Raw genomic sequence first — 5888 nt, 5'->3', positions numbered from 1 at the left:
CCCAAACAGGATGGAGAAATGCAGGAGAAGGGATTAAAGCGTGACTACCCCATGTGAGAGGAAAGGGGGTGCTTTCTCTTTCTTACTGGGGCAAGCAAGTGTGTCCTCTGACAATGAAAACTTTGATAACAAAATAACAAAAGTTGTAGAAAGACATGTAGAATTGCTACTCTTTTTCATACATAATGCTTGGCATTTTTTTATTGCCAGAGGGCATATGCACTCACCAAAGAGAAAGGGAAGGCATTTGGCAATAGATTACGGTCACACTCCAGTCCCATTTTGTCCACATCTGCATCCTATTAGGATTTTGCCCCCCCCCCAGTTTCTTGGCATGTTTTCCAAGCTACATGGGCAAGGATTCCAACCACAGTGGGCTGTGTTGGATCCAGCTCCCTATGCACAGGGCTGAATGACTGCCCAAAGTCATTGGGACTGGCCCAAAGCCTGGTATTTAAGAAAAAATTATAAGGGCAAGCAGGTAGCATGGTAGTCAAGGCACTGGACTCCCATGTGGTCAACCACATTTCTAGTCCTGGATCTGGTGGCTTGAAAATCATGCTGGGTGCATATATGTGACTACCCCAAATCCCATGAGGAGAATGGAGGAGAAGTGATTATAGCATGGCCATCCCTCTAGGGGGTGATTTCTCACTTTCCCTCTCTCTGTCTCTCTTTGTTGAGTGCACACGTTCTGTGGCAAAAACCTAAAAAAGAAGAAGAAAAAAAGAAAGAAAAGATTAAAAAAAAAGACCAAAAAAAAAGTAAAAAATTATAAATCAATCCTAAAACAAAACAAGTCAAAACAAAAAACAACAGAATACCAAAGAGAAAGAAAAGATAAAAAAAAGACCAAAAAAAGAAAGTAAAAAATTATAAATCAATCCTAAAACAAAACAAGTCAAAACAAAAAACAACAGAATACCAAAGTAATAAAAACTGACCTACATATGCTTCAGATACTGATGACATTATAACAATTTACAATAAAAAGTATTCGTTTATTGGAGTATAAAGGTTCAGGGGAAGCACACAATAGCTGATGCTTGACTTCAGCTGAGGTCACAGGGACGGCTGGGGTTCCCTGTGGTCCCAGTTGTTCAGGAGCCTCAGGCAGAAGGATCACGACACAGCAAGACTCTGTCTGAAAAAAAGAAATTCAAAAATATCGAAATAAGAGGGGCCAGCAGGTGCCGTGGTAGTTAAGGGTGTTGGACTCCCACATGATTGACCACAGTTCAAGTCCCGAATGGCGACCGGCTTTGTCACTTTCCCTCTCTCTCTCACTCTGTATCTCTCTGGTCAAATTAAAAATAAATAAAGTTAAATAATATAATTCTTTAAAAAATATATAAATAAGTGAAAATTCTAAAACTGAAACAAATAACTGATATTAAGAATACATTAATGAAAGACCAGGAGGCGGAAAGATAGACTCCAAGAGATGAATATGTTTAAGAAGGAAGGAGTGGCCATTGGCATCAAATGATTCGGAGACATCAAGTCAGTTAAGATATTAAAAATAGTTGATAGACAGTGGAAAAATCATCTTTGTTCAAATCAGTGAGACCTATTTTGTCAAATAAAAAAAAAGCATTCAGATTGGACTGGATTAATGAGATTTACAGAGCAATTGATTTATCTTCAAGGCATTCCTTACAACCTTCCCTCTGAAAAGAAACAATTTCAAGGCAAAGAAATGAAACGATGGATGACAATTTACTGGACTTAACACATATTCCATTGCCCAGAATCAACTCCCCTGTTAGAGCAGAGAGATAACCTGCATGCCTTGTTTTAAGCTTAGTAGTGGTGTAATCTAGAAAAGAATACCTAGAAGATTAGAGTGCTCTCCTGTAACCTAATGCGTATGCTTTCAAACAGCTGTCAAATACGGTGTCCACTTTCAATATGCTTTTGTCAGAGAACTGACAAGTGAAAGTAGGGGCTGTCGTTCTGTATGTCCTATGTGAGAGCTGACAATGAAGTATTGCTTCCTGTGTACCAAAGATAGTAATGCTTCCTACCATGGTCCTGGAAAACTGGAAATAGATATTGGTCACTATTTTTGGAGGGGAGAGATTTTTTTTTTTTTCTATTGGGCACGTTGCTCGCCAGACAGAGAGAGACAGAGAGATAGAAAGCAAGAAATCCCCCCCCCAGGGGGGATGGCCACACCACACCCCCTTCTCCTCCATTCTCCTCTCGGGATCTTGGGCATGCACACACGCCCGGCATGAGTTTTAAACCACCAGGTCCGGGACACAAACCGCAGTTGACTACGTGGGAGTCCAGCGACATAGCCATTACGCTAACTGCTGGTCCTTCGATACTGGTCACTATTGACAACTGTGTGCTCCTCATGCCTCTCAAACAACCAACAACACTGCTCAAAGTGAAAAATTTAAATACTAAGTGCAATCTGGGTTGTGGATACACAGTGGGGCAAGCGGGATTATATGTGGACTCCAGGGAAGAACTGGGCTATCTCCTGTGAGCTCGTTTTCAAGAGGATGTGTCAGTAGAAAGCTACAGCTGCCCATGTAAACAGGGCTCCTGAAGACAGGTTCCATGAGAACGGACAAACGGATCAGATTCTGGTAAAGAAAGTGCTGGAAGAGGGTAACAGGAACATAGGTAGATAGTAAGAAAAGAAATCTATGATTCTGGGTTAGACCTCATGGTCAGCTCTATGTGGAAATACTGTAATAGCAATCCTTTTGGATCTTTCCTTTCTCCCTACAAGCCCTGCTACCTTATCTGAATTGCAGTGATATGAGTTAATGTATTAGATTCATGACTAAATTGATTATAAGCCACAAAGATACTGTAGCAGATAGAATTTTTTATTAATTACATATTTAATTTATTATTATTATTATTAAATTTGCTATAGGGGATAAGTGAGAAAGCAGGCCAACAGGTCTGGGACTCGAACTGTGGTCAGCCATGTGGAAGTCCAACACCATAACCACCACCCCACCTGTTGGCCCACCAATGGTATCTTGTGCATCTCCTGTGCTTGTTTTTCTTTTGGAACAGGAGTGGATGGTGAGAGGAAAAGTGGTTGGCTTTGTTGGCTATTCTTGTTTTTCTAGCTCTGCTCTCCACTGTTCTACTTCCCTTGCAATGCCCTACAATGTCGACTTCTTTGGAAAATATCACTGGGCTCTGTTGTCCTGAAGCTCTAGAACAGTTGTGCACATAAAGGTCCAAAGGTGGGAGAATCCTTCTGTCCAGGGCTAGGACGTGGCACTGTCAGGCCTGCACCTCCAGGGAGTGTAGCCTTTTCCACCGACAGCTCCTGCTGCTTCTGTTAAAACTGCTACCAGCCGTGCTCTCTCAGGCCTGATGGTAGCAAAGGTTTTCCACCGTAGCTAGTCCCGGGATATTTCACTATTGCTCATTGGCTTCTTCAGGTACAATCCACACCTTGTAAATTGTCCCACTTTCTTCTCTTCAAATTCCCCTCCTGTTGAAGCATATGTCAACCTGCATTAGTATTCTGGGCCCTGACTAAGAGTCTCTTTTTGCGTACTTGTGTAGATCATTGTCATGGTGCTCTCCTAACTCTTCAAATGGACTCTGAAGGCACTGTCTCAGAATAATTTTTGTCACTGTGTCCTTTTTTCACCTATGTCCATTTCATTTTTTAGAATTTTTTATGTTTGAAACCAGCAGTTAGCGTAATGGCTATGTCACTGAACTCCCATGTAGTCGACCGCGGTCCGAGTCCCAGACCCGGTGGCTTAAACTCACACTGGGCACATGTGCGTGCGTGCCCAAGATCCTGAGAGGAGAATGGAGGAGAAGGGATTGCAGCGTGGCCATACTCCCTGGGGGGTGATTTCTCACTTTCTATCTCTCTGTCTCTCTCTGGCTTTCCGGCGAGCACACGCACCCTTTAGCAAAAAGCTCTCAAAAAAAACCCAAAATTTATGTTTGATCACGTCTTTACAGTACACATTTCTTTTTCCAACACAAATACCATGCATGTCAGTCAAGACAAGGGTTTACCATATACATTACCATAAACAAATAGCTTCTCATTTTCTGTCAAGTAAGCATACTTTTTCCAGCTTTTTCCTCTTTCTCTCCTTTCCATACTGAACATTTTTTTTTCACATTTTATTGATTCACAAAAGATCTTAAAGTATGGACAAAGCTAGAATCTAGTGACAAGTGCATTGTAATTTTCTTATGAAAACTTTTTTTCTCTCTTTTACTAAAGAGAGGCATACACTAACTTATTTGCCAAAAAAAAAAAAATCAGGTTAATCTCAATTTGGTCTGTTATTTGCACAAAGCCCCATAAGAATTCAACTTCTGATACAATACTATTGTATTATTCAACTTATGTAAATAACCATTCGGCCACAAAATAAGAATGCACACAAATATTTTCTAATTGCCAAGGAGTCAGGAAGGGAGAAAAGTTTGTTTCAATTTTAAAACTTCCTTTTTTTTTTTAAACAAATTGCTGAGTCTAACAACTCAAAAGAAAAAAAAAAATCCTTAAGTCTGGAAAACGAAGCATAAAAGAAAATCAGTAACATTTTAGAAAAAAATATAGAATTCTATTTCGCCACTTCGGTCTTGTGTAATCCCTCTTTTGTTGAATTTGCAGTGTTACTGTGGTCTAACCTTTCTGTTAACATTCAACATTATTATTGATATTTCAGAACTTGTCCCATTATTAAGTTGGCATCTTTCTTGGTCATTTTTGGTTCTCTTATTTGTCTTAGTTTTCCTGGCATAGTACACCCTTCAGAACTTCACGAAGAGCTGGTCTGGTGTTGGTAGATTCTTTCAGGTTTTATTTATCTGAGAATGTTTCAAGCTTTTTTCCCCCATATGAAGGATAATTTTGCTGGATATAGTATTTTGGTTGAAATTGTTTTTCACTTACCATTTTGAATATATTTTCCAATGCACTCATTGCTTTCAACAAGAGGTCTGATATTAGCCTGATGGGATAGCCTTTAAAAGTAACTTGACATTTTTCTCTTGCCAATTTTATTACCTCGTCTCTGTCTGTGGTTTTGGTCAATCTGGCTATGATGTGCCTTGGAGAAGATCTTCTTGGGTTGATTCTATGTGGGGTCCTTTGTATATCTTGAGTCGGAATATTTGAATGACTCTCTAGGTTTGGAAAGTTTTCTTTCAGGATTTCATGGAATAGATTATCAATGCCCTGATTACTGTCTTCACCTTCTGGAATACCGATTATCCAGATGTTTGGGCATCTGATGGTATCTAGTATTACTCATATACTATTCTCATTTTGGGGAATTATTTTCTCAGTCTTTTTGGCGAATTTTTCTCGGTCAGTAGTTCATCTTCTACATCTGAGATTCAGTCTTCTGCATGATTTAATCTTCTTTTAATACTTTCAAGGGAGGTTTTGATTTCCCGTATTACAACCTTTATCTCTAACAGTTCCTTTGATTCTTTTTTATGGTGTGTATTTCCTCTTTCAGATCATGGAAGAACTTCCTCACCTCCTGGAACTCATTGTCTCTTTTTTCCTGCAGTTTTTGGAGTTCATTGTTTCTCTTCTCTAGCATCTCTGTTAGCTTTGTCACTATGAATATCCTAAATTCTTTATCTGACCTTTCCACAAGTTCCATTGTACTGTCTGAGGATGATGAAGGGCTGTTTTTATCCCCTTTGGGAGAGAGATATTTTCTTGATTCCCCATATTTCTTTTGCCTCTGCAGTGGTGGTTTCTGGTCATCTGATGGATTATACATACTTCCTATCTTCTTGGAGTTAATTCTGAGTGTTAGAGGCATGTGGGAGATGACTTGCATTATTTCCTTTTTGTTTTTTTGTTTTGTTTTGTTTTGTTTTTTCTTTTTTTTGGAGAGGTTTTTGCTATAGGGCGC

Source organism: Tupaia chinensis, unplaced genomic scaffold (genome assembly GCF_000334495.1).
Source record: "Tupaia chinensis unplaced genomic scaffold, TupChi_1.0 Scaffold000058_1, whole genome shotgun sequence".
Classification (NCBI taxonomy): Eukaryota; Metazoa; Chordata; class Mammalia; order Scandentia; family Tupaiidae; genus Tupaia; species Tupaia belangeri.
Note: the sequence above shows the minus strand (reverse complement) of the source record.